We start from the raw sequence: 20,160 nt of genomic DNA, 5'->3' as shown, positions 1-20,160 counted from the left end.
GTGTGGAGTCTCTCTTCTGCCCACCCAGGGTTGCCCCTGGGGTCCCTCTGGCCCCTGGTGCCTGCGGCCCTTGGCCAGGGGCAGCAGAGCCTGGGACTGGGTCCAGCTGGAGAAAGTCCCCACCTCGGATGGGCACAGAAAGTGCTTCAGTGAACGTCTGTCCTTGGAGCAGCCCCTCTGGCGCCGCAGCAGCAGCCCGGAGCTCAGCCCCGGCTCCCAGCGCACACTGGAGGCAGCAGCACCAGCAGTGTCTGGTACCTTACAAAGCCCGGCCACCAGGAGCTGCCCCACGGCTCTTTTCCTTGTTTTTCCTGCTTCCTTCCTACCAGCCCCCCACTGCTCCAGCCCCTTCCTGGCTCCTTCAAGCCCAACCCAGGCTGCAGCTGCCGCACTCACCGGGCCAGGGACTGTCTGAGGTGGGAACTAGCCCCATCTCTGCTCCTCCTCCTGCCCCTGTGTGTCCCAGAGCCGCTGCAGGGACTGACCCGCACCCAGGCTCTCGCTCCTATTAGCGCTCACAGGGGCCAATCCAGCTACGGGAGAGTGAGCACCCCTGGGAGCAGGGAAGTGACCAAGTCTCCCTGCCAGAGGGTGCGGGAGGAGGAAGAAAGGGAAAGAGGAGAGATTGAAATGGGATAAGGAGAAATAAGTGGGGAAAGCAGCACCCAGCTCTTTTCTGCTGCATCACCCCTGAGTAGATTGCTCCTGAGCTCTGGGTAAATAGCCCCCAGTGTCTCCCAGATCCCCCTGCTCCCAAGGCAATGCACATAGGGGTCTCCTTCCTGCCAGGCGTGATTACACATAGGTGTAGGTGTCACCCTTATGCCATGATTGGAGAAGGACAGCGAAGCTTGGGAACACGCGTCTGTATTTCCAGTCCAGTGTGACAATCCCGGCTCCAGGAGGGTTTGTTCTCTGCTCCTGCTGGATGGGCACAGAATGGGGCAGTAACAGGTTTGTGTCAGTTTTTGTTGCTCCACGTTCCTTAACTTAGAACAGTGTGAAATGAAGAAAATGGAGAGTGAATTAAAGGGAAATACACAAAGAAAAGTTCCAGCCCCCGTTGCTTATTGAAAGAAATGACTCAATTTCCCAGTTACAGGTTTTATTAACATGAACAAATAATCCCAGGAGCGCACGTCACTAAGGCTAAATGACTATAGACACCACTCCGCTAAGAGTTAAACAACACAGTGATAAAGTTCAGGTCAAATCAGGAAATCAATGAGTTAACAAGGATATTGCGCTGGAATCAAGTCGTCAATTTAGTCCAACCATCCGATTAATACAGTAGAAAAACCAACCCCTATAAATCCTAAAAGAGCAACCCAAGAAGGCAGGAGCACATTTAGTGATGCCGAAACCCCAATCAGAGATTTTCACCCAGGCAGCGCAACCCAGATTTACCCAGCTGAATATTTCAATACCGAAACCTAATCATTGCTGACATTTAGCCCACAACCTCAAAGCTAATTAGTTTTCTCCTTAGATTTCACTATTCGGTAGCTAATACTTCTCCTCACCCTCTCGCCCCAAAACACATACAGACCTTAGAGAGACACATTAGTAAAAGAAGTTCAAAGAGCTCTTGCTGAACAATACGTATCTGACCGCTCAATTCCGTCCAGTTCTTCCATAGGTGTGGAGCATGCGTTCAGTCATTTCATAGGGCAGAGTTTTTAAGGCTATTAAGATTTGGGGAACTATTTTTCCTAGCATCTTCCCTGTGTAGATTTCAGAGGTGTTCACACACTGACACCCACTGAGCCACACTGTTACACACCAAGCTAATAGAAAGGCCGGGAGGTCTCCAACTTCATAAAAAGAAACAGACAAAAATAGAAAAGGGGACAAAGCGTTTCTAAGATTAGAAGGGGTTGGGTCTCTGCACCTCTCGGGCTTTGGATTCACTGGGGTAGGAACTGTAGCTGCAGTTTAGGAACCAGGTACTGGCATAGATGCTCCAGCACGCTGGGCTAGCAGGCTTTGCAGGTACAGGGAGACTAGTACAGGCTGCTTAGCCCATCGCCATTGTGCTTCATTCCCCAGAGGGGATCAGTCCTGGGATCCTGGCAGTCAGTCTCTCTGAGGCTATGTCTACATTGACAGAGTTACTGTGCCAGGAGTTACACTGCCGCTCAGAGAGCGCTGAAGGGAAACCACTATTGTGTGTTCACACTGTCAGCTGCCTGTGCAATAGCATGTTCACACTTGCAGCAGTGTTCAGAGCGGTGCACTCAGAATCCCACTGAGCATCTCTTCCTCTTATGCTGCTAAGAGTTGTGGGAAGGCGGAAGGGGTCGCGGAGCATCCTGGGTCCTGTCCCAATGCCCCATGATGCATCGCTTCGCAGCCCAGCAATCCCTGTGCTTCCATTCACATTAGGGGCCATCTTTCAATGGTGGGTGTACTGCGCATTCTGCCCCTTTGGGCAGCAGGCATGGACCCCGCACGGTTGACCTATATGCTGCTCGCTCTCTAACACATCACAAGTGGCAGTGGAGTTATTCTTTAAACTACAAAGGAAAGAGGAGTTCGACATTGATCTCGCCACACGTAGTAGCTACGACAGGAGATTGCTGATGGCATTCACAGAGCTGCTGACCACAGTGGAATGCTGCTGTGGAAACAAGCGCTGAGCGGCGGGATCACATTCTCATGCACATCGGGGATGATGAGCAGTGGCTGCAGAGCTTTTGGGTGAGGAAAGCCACATTCAAGGAACTCTGTGATGAGCTCGCCCCGGCCCTGCAGCACAAAGACATGAGAATGAGAGCTGCCCTGTTGTTGAAGCATGTGGCAATAGCACTGTGGAAGCTGGCTACTCCAGACTGCTACCAATCAGTCGCTAACCAGTTCAGAGTTGGAAAATCGACTGTTGGACGCATGTTGACAAAAGTGTGCCAGGCATTAATTGAATCCTGCTCTGAAAGACCCTGATTCAGGGCAACGTACATGCCATTGCAGATGGCTTTGCACAAATGCGGTTCCCTAACTGTGGCGGGTGATAGATGGCACATATTCTAATTCTGGCACCAGACCACCTAGCCCCCGAGTACATTAATCACAAGGGGTATTTTTCTATGTTTCTCCAGGCAGTAGTGGATCACCATGGGCATTTCACAGACATTAACGCAGGCTGGTTCGGAAAGGGGCACGGCGCACGCACCTTTCAGAACACTGGCCTGTTCAGGAAGCTGCAAGCAGGGACTTTCTTCCCAGACCAGAACGTCAGCATAGGGAAAGTCAAAATGCCCATTGTGATCCTGGGAGACCCTGCCTACCCCTTATGAAGCCATACAGGGCACCTTGACAGCGGCAAGGAGCGGTTCAACAACAGGCTGAGCGAGTGCAGAACGACAGTTGAGTGCTTTTGGCCATTTAAAGGCCGACTGGCGCTGCCTAGATGGAAGGCTGGACCTGGCCAGTGACAATATTCCTGTGCTTATAGCCCCATGTTGTACACTCCATAATATCTGTGACGGGAAGGGGGAAAGCTTCACTCAGGGCGGGACCACTGAGGCTCAGTGTCTGGAGGTTGAATTTGAACAGCCAGAGACCAGCACTATTAGAGGGGCGCAGAAAATTGCCTGTTGCTTTGCAGGGCTCTGTTCACTTTCAATTAATGGAATGAAGATTGCTTCCAAACCAGAACTATTCTATTAAAAACAACCACTGGAGGAGAGAGACACACACACACATACACACACCAGCACAGTGGGGGATGAGGGAAAGGAGTGTCCCATGAGTAGATGAGGTTAAAGATTTGTGTCAGTCTAAGTATCTATGCAACCGTATCCTTGGGAGTACAGTGCAGGAGGTACTGTGCTTCGGAGGAATGAACTGCAGAGGGACGGGTGTTGAGTGGACTGGGTACTAGGAGTCCGCAGGGCTGGACGCATTGGGGCAGGAGTGGAATGCAGAAGGGTCCAGACTGGAGCCAGGAGGTTGATAAGAGTGCATTGGCCGTGTCTGGGGGCACACGGGACAGAGGCGTGTGACAGTGGCTGCAGGGGAGGGCACGCACAGCGCTGCCTGGTTTGCAGTGCTAGTAGCACCTGGAGAGCGTGTCCGCTTGGCACTCCATAACTCCTGCTTTCTGCAACCCTCCTGCCCCCAACAACTCGCTTCAGTGATTCCCAAAATCAAAGCCACTAGCCAGCTGTGACTGGCGAGCCTCCTCCAGGGCAGAGAAGAACTTCTGGCTGCAAACATCTCTGACCTGCAAGTCATTCTCTGCCTCTGGGTCCCCCTCCACCTCCACCTCCTCATCCAAGTTTTCCTCCTCCTGGCTCGATCCACTCTCAACAGGCACGCAAGCCACCGAAATACCCACAGTGGCCTTTGCAGGGAAGGTGGGGTCACCACTGAGTATCGCGTCCTGCTCTTTGTAGAATCTGGAGCTCGTGGGCGCAGCCCTGGAAAGGCAGTTTGCCTCCCACGTCTTGTGGCAGGTGTTCTGCAGGGCCTTCGCTTTGACCCTGCACTGGAGTGTGTCCCAGTCATGGCCCCTTTCTCTCATGCATCATGAAATTTGTCCATAGGCGTGATAATTCCTACCGCTGGAGCACAGCTGGAACTGGACAGCCTCCTCTCCCCAAATGCTGATGAGGTGCAGCAGCTCGGCATTGCTCCAAGCCAGGGCTCACCTGGTGCGTGGAGCAGGCCTGGTCACCTGGAAAGATGCGCGGAGACCACGGCAGGCATCACCGAGCAAACAGGGAGGGGACTTTGAAAGCGTGCACACCTTGGAAGTTACAGGGCAGACAGCGGCTTTACCGTGCAGAAACTTGCCAGTGTAGACAAGGGCGTAGATGGCTTACGTAACATAAGAACCCAAACCTGGTCATACTGGGTCAGACCAATGGTCCATCTAGCCCCGTGTGCTGCCTGAGAGTGACCAGTGCCAGATGCGTCAGAGGGAATGAACAGAACAGGCTTGTTGCCCTGCAAGGTGAGTCTTTCACCCTTATCTTTAACTTCATTGTTGTCAATTCCTACTGATGTTATCCTACCACCCCTCCCCCGAGGTTACTGCGCAAATCCGGAGTGAACCACTCCTTTGATACAGACGTGTCCCAATCCAGCTGAACTGAGGCAGACTTTGGGCCAATGTCCGTTTGGAAAAGGCCCACTTAACCCAGCAGGTTTCTCAAAGTACCTGTCGCTGTGAACCGCATGTAGTGTGGATGTGTGGACCCCAAAGATATCAAACATGAAAGAAACACAAGGCCAGTTCTGAGGAGGTTTCCAGAGCCAGGCCTGAGGGTGAAACAGTTGTGCTCAACAGGAAAAGTGGCCTCAGCACCTATAAAAATAACTGGTTGAAAAACCAAAAACATTAAATAAAAAAACCAAACCGTAAAACCAACCCAGAAAAGCTCCCATCACACACCCATCACCATTGTAGATTTTGACATCTGCTGCCTGATGCGACGTCTTTGCTTTGCAAACAGGAGACCTGGGGAACTCTCTGGCTGTTACCCTCTAGCTGGATAAAAGGTTACACCTCTTGTATTAAGTAATTTTCCTCTTAACAGAAGATTTATTTTAAAATTTATCAAAATAAATTCCATTTGAAATACTACTAATACAATTGTTACCGTCTATCCTGGGTCTCTATTCTCACACAGGCTATTTCTCTCACCTGTTCCCCCACTCTAATTCCTTTGGAGGGAGGTTTTAATTTCAGGATTAGCCTCCATTTCCAATACAGTAGGAGGGGGCAGGGAGAGAACCAGAAGAAAACCTGATGACTAACGGTTGCTGTGAAATGGGGGAACAGTATAACCGGGATGCTCAGGGTTTGTTTAGACTAGGGAAAGTGATGGAGTTTAGGTCAGGACAAGGGGGAAGCTAATGCCAACCCCTGCACCTGGGCTGCATTTGCTCTACAACTCTAATTGTCTTTTTACCCCAAGATCACTAACTTGAGCAGCCAACGCCATGTACAGTCCTAGTGGATGTCAGGCACAGGTAGTTTTTGCCTCGGTGTAGCTTGTTGGGATCAAACCTCTCTCCCCCACCTGGAGGGATGAACATTCCTGGCTGGAGGGACACACACTCCTGTGACTCAAAAGGAAAGGAGCTGATAGAAAAGATCACAGGACTGACCCCAAAGAAGGATGAGCTGCAAAAGGCAGAAGCAGGCAACTCATCTGGTGGAGCTGAGACACCACAATGAAGATTGTGCAAAAATCACTATGTGGGAATTAGGAAATGTGATTTAAAAAAACAAAAACAAAAAAAAACCCACTTTGGCCAGCCCTAGTCAAGGGATTTATTACAGTTCTCTCTCATGTGGATTTTCTGATGTCTAATGAGGTTTGAGCGCTGATTGAAGCTTTTCCCGCACTCAGAGCATGTGTAGGGCTTCTCCCCTGTGTGGATTCTCTGATGTAAGATGAGGTCTGAACGATTAAAGAAACATTTTCCACACTCAGAGCATCCATAAGGTTTCTCACCTGTGTGGATTCTCCTATGCCTGACAAGGTGTGAGCTCTGACTGAAGCCTTTCCCACACTCAGAACATGTGTAGGGTCTCTCTCCTGTGTGGATTCGCTGATGTGAGATGAGGGTTGAACTACCAGTGAACTGTTTCCCGCACTCAGAGCATCCATAAGGTTTCTCCCCTGTATGGATTCTACGATGTCTGATAAGGGCAGAGCTCCAACTGAAGCTTTTCCCACACTCATGACATGTATAGCGTGTCTCTTCCAAGTTGATTCTGTCGCGGGTTATAAGGTCTGAGTGGCTACTGAAGTTTTCCTGTGGCATCTGCTGAGTCTCACAGGCTTTTACTTTTTCTGGGAGTGCACAAATCCCGGAATCATTCCCTTTGGATCTTCCTGATAACATCCCATGTGGTTCTCCTTGCTCAGCATCTTCCTGCTGGGGTTTCTCCTCCCCATTCTCACTCACCAGCCCATCACCTGATGAGAGACAGAGAGAATCCAGACACAGGTTACTCCCTGTGCCTGAGAGAAAGGAAATCTCAGTGAGAGGAATGGAAAAAGGAGGGAACAAACCAAAATATGTGGAGGAGAGATCAAACCTATCAGGAGCTGATTTTCCCCAAACCCTTCCCCAGAGGAGAGAGGAAGGGATCAGTTTTGATCCACATCTCACCAGAACGCTCAGGGGAAAGTGAGATGGGGAGGGACCTGCTGCTAGTTGTCAGTTAGAATAGGTGGGAAGCCATGAGTCACATCTGCCTAATGATTCCACATCTGCAGCGAACAATCCTGAACTTGGAGAGCTCACAGGGTCTTTGTACGGCATCCCGAATATTTCCTGCTTTCATTGACAATTTTTGAGTTGGTTTAACCAATTCCTCACCTGTGCAGGCAGCTCTCAGGAGCACTTGTTTCTCAGAGCCCTGGAGATCTGGGACCCACGGTTCTTCCCCTCGTTCCAGCTGCGAGATCACATCAGGTTTGGAAACTGGAAACCCTACTCAAGGCAAAGAAAACAAGGGAGGTCAGTGGAATTTGTGGGATACTTGTCACAAGGAATAGTCCATGGTTTTAACCCCCAGCTCATTTTTAAGCAGTAACATCCCAAGACCAGCTTCCTTGGCTCAAAGTGGCAGGAGAGTTATTATGATTATAAATCATATTCATTACCTTAGTGCCTAAGGACCAACTAACAGTGGGTCCCCATTGTGCTAGGCAAAGTACAAACACAGAACAGTAGCTGGGCCATGCCCTGAAGAATTTACAATCTGAATAGACAAGCCAGACACAGAATGGGGGAAGGGGTAGAACCCACTTTTAGAACAGAGATCTCACAGCAGCCGCTGGTTAATCAGGTCGGGCTCCAGCCCTGGGAGTCTGGTCCATTTTCCTAGTCCCACCTAGGGGGGTTGTTTCCTGTCCCACAAATTAGAGCATTTCCACCTTCCAACCCCGTGGGTCTGTTCCTAGAATGGAAGCCGCATATTGAACAAGTCCCAACAGGTTTGCTACACCCTGGCCTCCTCCCATTCTCCCCCCTGGGAATGTTTTGGCAAACTCCAACCTCCAAACCAGACTGCCCAAGCCTCCCTCCTCCGGTGCGTTTGCTGTCCCTCCCCTCCAGCAGGAACCCACCAGCAACCCCTCAATAACCCCTACCTGAGCTGGCTCCTCTGCATCCGTTTCCCTTCCTGTCCCATGGGAGGATGGGACGAGCTGGAGCGAAACATGGACGACATCCTGCAGCCTGACAGGGCGAGAAGGGCAGTTGTGGGGGTTTCAGAACAGGCTTTAGTTCATGTCACATCACGATTCCCCTAGGATCTTTCCCTGCAGAGACACAGCCTAGGCTCTGCCATGCTGGGAACATGCTCCATCTCTTTATTGCAGGGGAGACCTGGCCCCTCCTGCCAGGCTAAGCCCACAGGGAGATTTTTCAGCCTCCCCAGTAATAAAGCAGGGCTGCCCAGAGGATTCCGGGGGCCCAGGGTCTTGGGTGGTGGGGGGCCCCGCTTCGGCGGTAAGTCGGCGGCGGGGGGTCCTTCTGTTCCAGGACCCGCCGCCAAAGTGCCCCAAAGACCCATGGCAGGGATTCCCTGCCGCCGAATTACCACCGAAGCGGGACCCGCCACCGAAGTGCAGCCCCCGCCGCCTGTCTTCGGGGCACTTCGGCGGCGGGTCCCGGAACGGAAGGACCCCGCTGAATTACCGCCGAAGACCGGGCTGCACTCCGGTGGCAGGTCCCGCTTCGGCGGTAATTCGGCGGCGGGGGGGGGGGGGGTCCTTCTGTCCCGGAGCGGAAGGACCCCCTGCCAGCGAAGACCGGGAGCAAAGAAGCTCCGGGGGCCCGGGCCAGGCCCCGCGAGAGTTTTCCGGGGCCCCCAGAGTGAGTGAAGGACCCTGCTCCAGGGGCCCCGAAAAACTCTCGTGGGGGCCCCTGCTGGGCCCGGGGCAAATTGCCCCACTTGCCCCCCCCGGGTGGCCCTGTAATAAAGTCTCTGAACAAAATGCTGGAAAGGAGCAGAACCAAAGGGGCTGGGCAGGCTCCATAGGGACACTGGCTCCTCCCTTCCCCTCCTGTGCGGCCATGTCCTGTCGCTGGCAGAGATCGGCCCCCCCATATCCCCCCCAGAGGCAGCCGTGTCTGCGGGCTCCCCCAGCCAGCACCTACTAACCACCACCCACGCTGGGGGAGTGACACAGGACAGCAAATTCCACCTACCCAAGGACAAATTGCTGCAGATAAACGGGCTGGGTTCACATCCCAAAGCTGAGGAGAATTTAAGAATTACAGAGAAAATAGGGAAAATGAGAGACTAGAGAGTCAGTAATTTTAGGGAAAATGAGGGAATCTCCTGGGGTTTTCTAGCCACATGTGGGGAGGGGAGAGAGAAGGGGAAGAACTAGAGAGAATTGTTCTCAGGTTTTGAGACGGAAAGAAATGGCACAAACAGGAAAAGGATGCGAGTAGCTCACCCCCGTGACCATAGGCGTGCGCAGCACATTTCATTAGGGTGTGCACCCAGGGAGCCCCGCCCTAGCCCCACCCCATCCACTGCCTCCCACTTCCTGCCCCCTGGCTGCCCTCCTCAGAACCTCCAACCCCCCCTGCTCCTTGTCCCCTGACTTCCCCCTTCTGAGACCCCCCCCCCACTGTAACTGCTTCCCTAGGACCCTACCCCCTACCTGTCCCCCTGACCCTTATCCACACCCCTGCCCCCAGACCGACCCCCGGGACTCCCACGCCCCATCCAACCGCTCCCCGCTGATACCAGACACCTCTGTGTTCTTGGGGAAGCAGGGTGCAGTATCCAGCCTGACTCATGAAAGACACCCCCCAGCCTCTGCTTAAACCAAAACCCATCAGAGAAAAACACTTGCAGAGAGCAGTGAAGGGCATTGGGAGACACACCTAGACCCCTCCTGACAAGGGTGACAAGATTAAGACATCTCCATTAGCACAGAGAATGGAGAGCAGAGACAACTCCCCTAGTCTCATCTGCATGAAAGATGGGACAGGAAGCCATCTCAATTTACATACAGAATGGAGAGCAGAGAACCACACTGAATTCTGGGACCTGAAAAAGCAGGGAAGCACTGCATCATGGGAATCTCTGCTCCAGATGCTAGTGAACCTACACCTGCCCACACCCAGCTCAGCAATTATCAGACCAATTGTAGCAATGGATCCTTAATTGATGTCCAAATAGTGAAGCTGCCTAGTGGCATTGTGAGCTTCCTGGAAGAAAACACCACCCATAGCCAAGAGTGATCAGCTCCTATTGTCTAGTCTACAGAAAACCCTTGAGTTATCAGCCTTACCTATAAACAAATGCATTGTTCTCCCTTGAACCACTGTATTTTCTCTACAAAAATCCCTACTCACCCTCCAGTCAGGGTGCTGATGCTTAGATTCAAACTAGGCATCAGTTCCACTGGGACTCCATCTTCTCCTGGCTGATCGTGCTGGGGGCTCTGCCTGTCTCCAGCCCTCAGGATCCTCACCTACCAGCATCACCTGGGAATCCCGACCAGTTCAAGCCTCATGGAGTGGCTGAGACCCCCCTCCCCACTTTCTCTCTCGCTCTGTTTTCCTTTCTACCGTAGCTATTAACCTTTAATAGTGGATGTTAGGTTGGTTTAGGCTCCTTGTGCAGTGATCACCAGTATTCAATACATAACCTGCATGGTTCAGCTGGCTGCTTCTCTCTCTCTTGCTGAACCTCACTCTTTTGTGTTTTAGCTTCCCCCGGTCACTCTGCAGCAACGCGTCTCTTACCTAAGCTACAGATCCCTGCAGCGCCCAGAATCCTGTGGGGTTTGCTCATCAAGGAGGTTCCTGCCAGTACAATTGTGATGTGAAGGTGGGGATAGGGCCGTGCTGAATCTGGGACACATAAGGGTAACAGCTTGACAGTGCTGCTTCATCCAGCCCAGTGAGTCCAGGGGCAGATACGGGGTCAGCGTGGCAGTGCTGATTGACCCGGTCCGCTCCGACTTGCTCTGTTACTGTAGGGGTGGGTGGGTGGGTGGGTGCTCGGGTGCTCATCCGGTTTTGGGGCGGGAGAAACCCAGCCCTAGGGAACCCAGATCCTGCAGGACAGCGCCATTGAGAGGGGACGTGCAGAAGGGAGGAGTACAGCTCCATATGAACACACACGTGACACAAGCAGCACATTGATAGAATTACAGAATCCCCTCCCCAGAAAAGTAACCCGAATAAATAAGCGTACCCCAAAGTAATGGGCAAATCTGGTAACACCGCCCCCTGACAGGACCCCAGAACTCCCGACCCATCCAGCTCCCTCTGCTCCCTGCCTGCCCTGACCCCGCTCCACCCCCAAACAGGCACCCCCGAACCCTCAACCCATCCAACCCCCCCGCTCCTTGTCCTAACCGCCCCCTCCAGAGGCCCCCCCAACTATCCAACCTCCCTCCCCACCTCCTGGCAGCTCTGTCTAGTGGCTGCTCCCACCCACACACTCAAAGTGGTGGAGGAGGTTCCCTCTCCTTCGGAGGGAAGGTTGCCTAGTGGTTAAGGCACAGGACTCAGGCTCAGGTGTTCTGGGTTTGAGTCTCTGCTCTGCCACAGACTCCCTGCTTGGCCTTGGGAAAGTCACTTCACCTCGTTGTGCCCTAGATCCCACCTGCCCAATGGGGCCAACACTGACCTTGCCTCCCGGGCTAAATCCATCCATGGCTGGGTGATGGGGGGGGGGGAATGGAGATACCAACATGGGGAGATTTGGGCTGAATTTCTCCACAGCCGGAGAGTGGGAGCCAGCTCCACAGGGGGGATGGGGCGCGAGGGGCTCAGGCCAGCTCCACACAGGGGGGGTCAGGGCTTCAGCCCTGCAACTTCTGCCACTAAGGTGGCTGGGGCTCCCGAGCCGGGGACTTCAGCCCCACATCTTCTGCCAGGGCCCGGGGTTCTCCTGCCTGCCCCAGGGTGGCTCCTCTCCCCCTCCCCACTGCAGCTCCTGTAGGGGCCCGGGGCTTCCCCTCCACCCCCCCCCGCGCGGCTCCTTTCCCCCACCCCCCCGGTACCTGGCGCCCGGGGCGGCGCTACCGTTTTGGCCGCCCCAAGCAGTCATGCGGGGGCGGCGCCCGGGCCAGCGGGGAGCAGCGGACCTCCCGCGGGTATGACTGCAGAGGGACCGCTGGTCCCGCGTGGCTCGGCTGGACCTCCCGCGGCTGCGGACGGTTCACGGCTCCGGCAGTTCCGCTTGAGCAGCCGCAGTCATGCCTGCGGGAAGTCCAGCCGAGCCGCGGGACGAGCGCCCCCTCCGCAGTCTTGTCTGCGGCAGGTCCGCGGCCCAGCCTGCCGCCCCCCCCGGCTGCAGAGGACGGGCCGCTCCTCGGCTGGCAGCGGCGGGATGAGCTGGGGACCCAGCCTTTTCCCGCCCCCTAGATTTTGCCGCCCTAGGTACCAGCTTGTTTTGCTGGTGCCTAGAGCCGCCCCTGCCTGGAGCTTCACCTCCCCCCAACCTCCCCCAGCCCCAGCCCAGCTGGGCTCCCCGGGGCACCCGCCGCTGCTGTGGCCGGAGCCGAGCCTGGCGGGCAGGGAGCAGCGATTCACGTGGGGGCCATGGCAGAGCCCCCAGCCCGAGCGGGGCGAGGCGGGGCAGCCCCAGGGGAGCGGGGGGGCTCTGCTGCTGCTGGCCCCGCCCCCCATTGACCCCTGGGGCTGTTTGGGGGGGCTCACTCAGCCCCCCAGGGGCGGGGGGTGTAGGTACAAGTGCTGGCAAGCCACACTGTCTCTGCATTGAACCGTTCATTAGAACAGTATAGTATGCACTGTCTGCTATGCTAGCTTAGTCACACAAGACAATGGCCCGGTGATGGGAACCAGCCTTAACCAATCAGAATGAAGTAAACAGGTGTATCAATCATATAGTAATAAGTAACCTGTGTGATGTCAATCATGTAATACTGAGAACCAGTCTGTAAGAAAGAGAATAAAAGCAGCGGTCTGGGACTATACCAGGACGCCTCACTGCAGCCTTGTCTCGTCTCTGTTTCCCAATACAACATCTGGTGACCCCGACGTGATCCAGACACAGGACCCCCGACTCATCGGCTGGCTTAGCCTTGGTGCACCTCAGCGCAACGCGCTCCCTCGTGAGTATGGGGGGGGATTTATCCATTGAGCAAAAAGATCATGCAAAAGAGTTATTGAAGCTTATCAAACAGGATGGGTGTACTGCAGTATCGTTACGGCACCTGGAGGAATTGCTCCGAGTGATTGAGTATAAGTGCCCATGGTACTCGAACCGAGGCTCCCTAGATCACTCCGATTGGATAAAGATCGGAGAGGCGTTGTTTAGGGAACCTCAAGCCGAGATCCAACATATTCTGTTGTGGCAGCACTGTTCAGCTGCGGTGGGGAGATTACGAAAAGAGGCGTCCCCCTCCGCACCTCCCTTGCTCTTGGTGGAGGCACCTCCTGCCTATCCCCGAGTGCTCCCTCCAGCCCCTTTGTTAGCACCAAAAACTTCTACACCAGTGGTGGACGCCCTGGGGCAGAAGTCCCTTCATCAGGGTGCTGTCTGTGCCGCCCTTGCGGCGGCGCGGGCGAGCGGGCAGGACCCCTTATTGGAAGAATGGGAGGGAGAAATCCCTTTGATGTTTCCTCTGTCTTATGACCCTCCCAATGAGGCAGGTGAGGTGGTAGCTCGGCACTCCACCCTCCCGTATTCAATTCTTCGGGAGCTTAACAAAGCGGTACGTGAGTCTGGGCTGCGTTCCACTTATGTGCAGGGTATGATAGAAGGGATCGCTAATAGTTATACTATGATCCCGGAGGATTGGAAACATCTATTTTGTATGATCCTTTCCCCTGCACAGTACGTGGTATGGGATAATGAGTTTAGGTTGGCAGCCCTAGCACTCGGTAACGCGCAGAATACTGCTGAGCAAATATATGGGACAGGAGCTTTTGCCACCATAGAACAACAATCTATACTGCCCATGGAATCCTTTCACCGCACGGCAATGTGCATTCAAAGAGCCTTTAGGCGCGTTCCGGCCTCTGGCAAGCCCCTTCGATCATTCACAAATGTTAAACAACAAGCTACGGAACCTTATCATCATTTCATTGATCGCCTCAAGGAGGCTGTTCAACGCCAAATTGACAATCCGGACGCTCAGACGGAACTCCTTTTACGCTTAGCGTATGAGCAGTCCAATGCTGACTGTCGGAAAATTCTCCAAACTATCATTCACCGCCCTAATTACACACTCGCTGACATGTTGCAGGCATGTGCCGAAGTGGGCACTCAGACCCACGCTATGGCACTGTTGGCGGGAGCAATCCGTCAAGGTAACAAACCTACGGGTAACTGCTTTAACTGTCAGCGACCCGGACACTTCAAAAAGGAGTGCCGAGCCCCAGGAGGTGGTGCTCATAAGGGCGGAACTAACACCACCGGGGGCCGTCCTTCTAAAAAGTGCCCAAAATGTAATAAAGGATATCATTGGGCTAATCAATGTCGCTCCTCAACCCCAGATAATTCGGGAAACTTTCGACCGGGCCCCCCTCCAGCCCCGGTTTAAAGGAGGGAGCTCTGCCTGCCACAGCTGCTCGACCAGCCACAAAAGGCAGTGCTGGTTTGGATCTTATTAATGCAGTAGATATGCAATCCCCTCTCCCTGGTGACGTACTCCTCATGCCTACGCAGCTTTCTGGTTCGCTTCCCCCAGACACATTTGGATTGATTTTGCCTCACTCATCTGCCAGCAGTCAGTCTATTATGATTGTGCCCGGAGTTATCGATTCTGATTACACCGGGATTATTTATGTTCAAATTTGGAGTCACCTTCCCCTCAAATTAAAGGCGGGGGACTCTTGGGCTCAACTGCTAATCTTACCTTACACAGCGCCGGCCAGACCCAGCCAAGCAAGTCGTGCCGGCGGATTTGGTTCTACTCGCGTTAATCTGGAGCAAGGTCTCCTTTTTCATCCACAGATTGCTGCAGTATTACAACACATCCGAACCCACAAACCGACCCGTAAGTATATCATCAACGGTAAGGAGCTCTATGGGTTGCTAGACACTGGAGCGGATGTTTCAGTAATTGCACAAAAGCATTGGGACCCTTCCTGGCCTTCCGAAATTTCCCCCTCTGTTTGGGGAGTGGGAGGCCCGCAATCTTCCCGACAAAGCACCAATTGGCTCTCAGTATGGGATAGTGAGGAAGGGCGAGAGGTTGCAAAAATTCGTCCGTGCATTTTGCCAATTGATCTTAATCTCTGGGGGCGAGACCTATTGTCTCAGCTGGGAGCCTCCCTAGTTGTGCCATGACACGTCAATGCTCTTCACACACTGCCCTCCCCCTGGAATGGAAAACCCACGTCCCAGTGTGGGTTGAACAATGGCCACTCCCTCAGGAAAAATTAATAGCCCTTAAAGAATTAGTTCAGGAACAGTTAACCGAGGGACATATTGAACCTACTACTAGCCCATATAATACTCCGGTCTTTGTTATTAAGAAAAAATCTGGACGCTGGAGATTATTACATGATCTCCGAGCTATAAACAAAATTATGGAACCTATGGGAGCCCTTCAATGTGGGACCCCGAATCCGAATGTTATACCACATGATTATCAGTTAGCAGTAATCGATCTTAAGGATTGTTTTTTCTCTATTCCTCTCCTCCCCCGTGATCGAAAGTACTTTGCCTTTACTATCCCTGTTTTGAATAACAGTCAGCCAACAGAACGCTACCATTGGAAAGTTCTTCCCCAAGGTATGCTAAACAGCCCCACCCTCTGTCAATATTACGTAAATCAGTCTCTCTTACCTTTTCGCAAACGGTACCCTATGCTTAAGGTTTACCATTATATGGATGATATCCTCATAGCCGGACCAGAACTCCCTCCTTCATGGAAAACTGACCTGCAAAATATGCTCCAGGAATACGGCCTTCAGATAGCCCCAGAAAAGGTACAATGTATAGAGCCCTTCCTTTATCTGGGACATAAAATGATGGCCGCCTACTCCATTCCAATTATCCCGCAAATTGCCTTGAAAACCAACATTAATTACGTCACCCTTCAACAAGTCCTGGGCATTATTAATTGGGTACGTCCCTATTATCGCCTTGATACCAACATGTTAAGTCCATTATTTGAAGCTCTTCGGCAGGGGCATCACCCCTCCGATATCATTTCTCTCACAAAAACACAATTAGATGCCATTGAGCAGGTAAATCAATCTCTCACAAAGGTTTGGGTGGATCGTGCCGTGGATAACGAGCCTCCACGTCTCGCTTGTCTTCAAGGGGTGACCCAACCTTGTGCCGCCCTCTTTCAAGCACCCGAGGCTGGGACGGTACGAATCCTTGAATGGCTTTATCTCGCCCACACCCCAGCAAATACCCTTACTCCCCTTCCCTCCATGCTTGCCTCCCTTATCACCAAGGGACGCCAGCGAGCGTGGGTCCTTTTAGGCATTGATCCCGTTGAAATAGTACTTCCGATCCCCTTGCATTTATGGCAAACTCTTTGTGAAACTAACCCCGAGGTTCAGTGTGCATGCTCAGCCTTTACTGGGGTCTTCTCCTGTCACACTTTGAAGGACCCCCGTTTCAGCATGACGCAGCGATTACCCCTTAACTTTTGCTATTTACTCTCCCCAACCCCGCTGCCAGATGTGCTTACAGTATTTACGGATGGGAGTCCAAACCGTGGGGTTCTCTCTTGGCGTGACCCATCTACTACCCACTGGTGTTCTCTGTTTACCCTACCCCAAAGCTCCGCCCAGCGTGCTGAGCTGGCTGCAGTAATTTTAGCCTTTAATCATTTTTCTATGCAACCGTTTAGTATTATCACTGATAGTTTATATGTAGCCAATGTTGTTTCAAATATTAGTGGTAGCTATGTATCACCAGCGCTAGATAAAAATTTGCTAGCTTTGTTTTTAGCATTGCAACATCTCATTCATTCCCGTACCGATCAGTTTTTTATTGCTCATATTCGAAGCCACCAACCTTTCCCTGGCATGTTGACAGAAGGCAATGCCCAGGCGGATGCCCAACTCAGGGCATTCCCTTGTACTCCTATAGAAAGTCATGCTCTACATCATCAAAATGCCAAGGCATTGGCTAAACAATTTCAGATCCCTCTCTCTGATGCTCGAGGTATTGTTCAACAATGTCCTCAATGCACCCTTAACCCACAGGGTCCTCCCATAGGGGTAAATCCCCGTGGTCTCGGAGCCAATCAACTTTGGCAGATGGATGTTACCCTTTTTCCCCCCTTCTCCCCTTGGAAATACCTGCACGTTGTCATCGACACATTTTCTGGTTACACTTGGGTAACTGCCCAAAAAGGGGAGGCTACCAAACATGTTTGTAATCACTTAATTCGCAGTTTTGCGGTAATGGGCAGCCCCGCTGAGTTGAAAACCGACAATGGCCCTGCTTACTGTTCCTCCGCCATGGCCGCATTTTGTGCCCGGTGGGGCATTCTCCACAAATTCGGCATTCCTTATAATTCCCGGGGTCAGGCCATTGTTGAGCGGGCTAACCGTACCCTGAAGGAGGCCCTTACTAAACAAAAACAAAAAGGAGGAGTGCCCCTATCCTTACCAGATAAGGAAGAATGGCTGGCTCGTGTCTTGTTTACTCTGAATCATTTAAATTTAACCTTGTTTAATAATCAGTTTTTATCTAGAGCCCAGCGCCATTATAGACAGACCGAGCCCCTTCCAGCGCCGAAGGTGATATATCGCAAGTTGCCAGGACCAGAGTGGAGCCTGCCTGTGCCACTCATCACCTGGGGCCGGGGCTACGCAGCAGTGTCAACTGAAACCGGCCCTGTGTGGGTTCCCGCTCGCTTTGTGAAGCTGTGGAGAGATGGCCTGGCATCAGGGGCTAAAGAATCCCATTCCGGACTTCAGTCTAACCCTGACGGATAGGGTGGACAAGATTGACAAGGCCCGAAAGCGTGGCACACCTAACACTGCCATAACTTGGGGGCAGGTCAAAGCTTTATCACGGCAGGCTGAACATGTATTAGAGCGGCTATAGATTATTTACTTATGCTGCATCATTATGGATGTGAAAAGGTTAATAATATGTGTTGCTTTAATATTTCTGATCATCATCATTCAGTTGAAAATCAACTCAAGATAATTAAAAATTTAACAGATCAAATCAGATACAATCCAGACCCCTTCAGGGGATGGTGGGATTGGCTCTCCTCATGGCTTCCTAACACTGGGTGGTTGCATCAGCTTGTCACCTTTGGGGGACTCACTGTACTGTTACTCGTGCTGTTTTGCTGCGGCATCCAGTGTGTCCCTTCACTTGTTTCTCTCTTCATTAAGGGCTGTCCGTGGACTAACCCAGGGCCCCCTCGTAAGTATTAGTCATGTTAACAAAACAAAAAAGGGTGAGATGTAGGTACAAGTGCTGGCAAGCCACACTGTCTCTGCATTGAACCGTTCATTAGAACAGTATAGTATGCACTTTCTGCTATGCTAGCTTAGTCACACAAGACAATGGCCCGGTGATGGGAACCAGCCTTAACCAATTAGAATGAAGTAAACAGGTGTATCAATCATATAGTAATAAGTAACCTGTGTGATGTCAATCATGTAATGCTAAGAACCAGTCTGTAAGAAAGAGAATAAAAGCAGCGGTCTGGGACTATACCAGGACGCCTCACTGCAGCTTTGTCTCGTCTCTGTTTCCCGATACAACAAGAATTGTTCTCAGGTTTTGAGATGGAAAGAAATGGCACAAACAGGAAAAGGATGCAAGTGGCTCACCCCCGTGACCATAGGCGTGCGCAGCTTTGTTTCGATAGGGTGTGCACCCAGGAGCCCCGCCCTAGCCCCACCCCATCCACTGCCTCCCCCTTCCTGCCCCCTCAGAACCCCAACCCCCGCTCCTTGTCCCCTGACTGCCCCCTCCTGGGACCCTGCCCCTAACTGCCCTCCAGGACCCAACCCCTATCTAAGCCTCCCTGTTCCTTGTCCCCTGACTTCCCCTCCTGAGACCCCCACCCTCTAATCTCCCCCCCAACTATCCAACCCCCCTCCCCACCTCCTGGCAGCTCTGTCTAGTGGCTGCTCCCACCCACACCCTCAAAGGCTGTGGCTACACTTAGCGCTTCAAAGCACTGCCGCGGCAGCACTTTGAAGCGCTAACTGTAGTCAAAGCGCCAGCGCTGGGAGAGAGCTCTCCCAGCGCTGTCCGTACTCCACTTCCCTGTGGGGAATAACGGACAGCGCTGGGGCTTTGACCACACTGGCGCTTTGCAGCGCCGCAATTTGCAGCGCTGGAGAGGGTGTGTTTTCACACCCTGCTGCAGCGCTGCAAATTTTTAAGTGTAGCCAAGCCCTAAAGTGGCAGAGAAGGTTCCCTCTCCTTCCGTGGGAAGGTTGCCTTGTGGTTAAGGCACAGGACTCAGGCTCAGGTGTTTTGGGTTTGAGTCTCTGCTCTGCCACAGACTCCCTGCTTAGCCTTGGGAAAGTCACTTCACCTCCTTGTGCCCTAGATCCCACCTGCCCAATGGGGCCAACACTGACCCTGCCTCCTGGACTAAATCCATCCATGGCTGGGTGATGGGGGGGGGGGGGGAATGGAGATACCAACATGGGGAGATTTGGGCTGAATTTCTCCACAGCCGGAGAGTGGGAGCCAGCTCCACAGGGGGGATGGGGCGAGAGGGGCTCAGGCCAGCTCCACACAGAGGGGGGTCAGGGCTTCAGCCCTGCAACTTTTGCCACTAAGGTGGCTGGGGCTCCCGAGCCGGGGACTTCAGGCCCACATTTTCTGCCAGAGCCCGGGGTTCTCCTGCCTGCCCCAGGTTGGCTCCTCCCCCCCCAGTGCAGCTCCTGCCCAGCAAACAGCTGATCGCAGTTGCGCCCAGGCCACCCCCAGGGAAAAGCTCAGCGGAGGAGGCACCACAAGCTGCCGGCAGCGGGTCATTCCCGGGGGGGCCGAGCACCCGCCTGCAGCCGCCGCAGCCTCCACCCCGCCCCGGAGCCCCCACGGGAGGGGGGGGGAGCAGCCTCCCCAGCCGGGGCTCAGGGCATTGGGGTGCCGGGGCTCCCCCCATGCGCACGCCTGGGCCCGGGACACTCACACACACTCTGCCCCGGGGCTCCCCTGGTGCCCAGAGACCGATCAACCCCCCCGCCTGTCCCCCCCGCCCTTCCCCGCCTGCAGCTCCGGCCTCTACCCTCCCCTCC

General features: G+C 53.3%; 1 long non-coding RNA gene and 1 pseudogene across 1 annotated transcript; both read left to right on the top strand.

The window, feature by feature from the left end:
- The window catches only part of LOC120381606, a 259,643-nt pseudogene that overhangs the window by 27,485 nt on the left and 211,998 nt on the right, over positions 1-20,160 (top strand).
- On the top strand, positions 12,918-17,659 carry LOC120381633. The gene is made up of 3 exons (XR_005588110.1): positions 12,918-13,076; positions 14,924-14,966; positions 17,623-17,659. It is a non-coding gene; the product is annotated as an uncharacterized LOC120381633 (long non-coding RNA).

This window comes from Mauremys reevesii, linkage group 14 (assembly GCF_016161935.1).
Source record: "Mauremys reevesii isolate NIE-2019 linkage group 14, ASM1616193v1, whole genome shotgun sequence".
NCBI classification, from domain to species: domain Eukaryota; kingdom Metazoa; phylum Chordata; order Testudines; family Geoemydidae; genus Mauremys; species Mauremys reevesii.
This window is presented reverse-complemented; position numbering and strand designations above follow the sequence as displayed.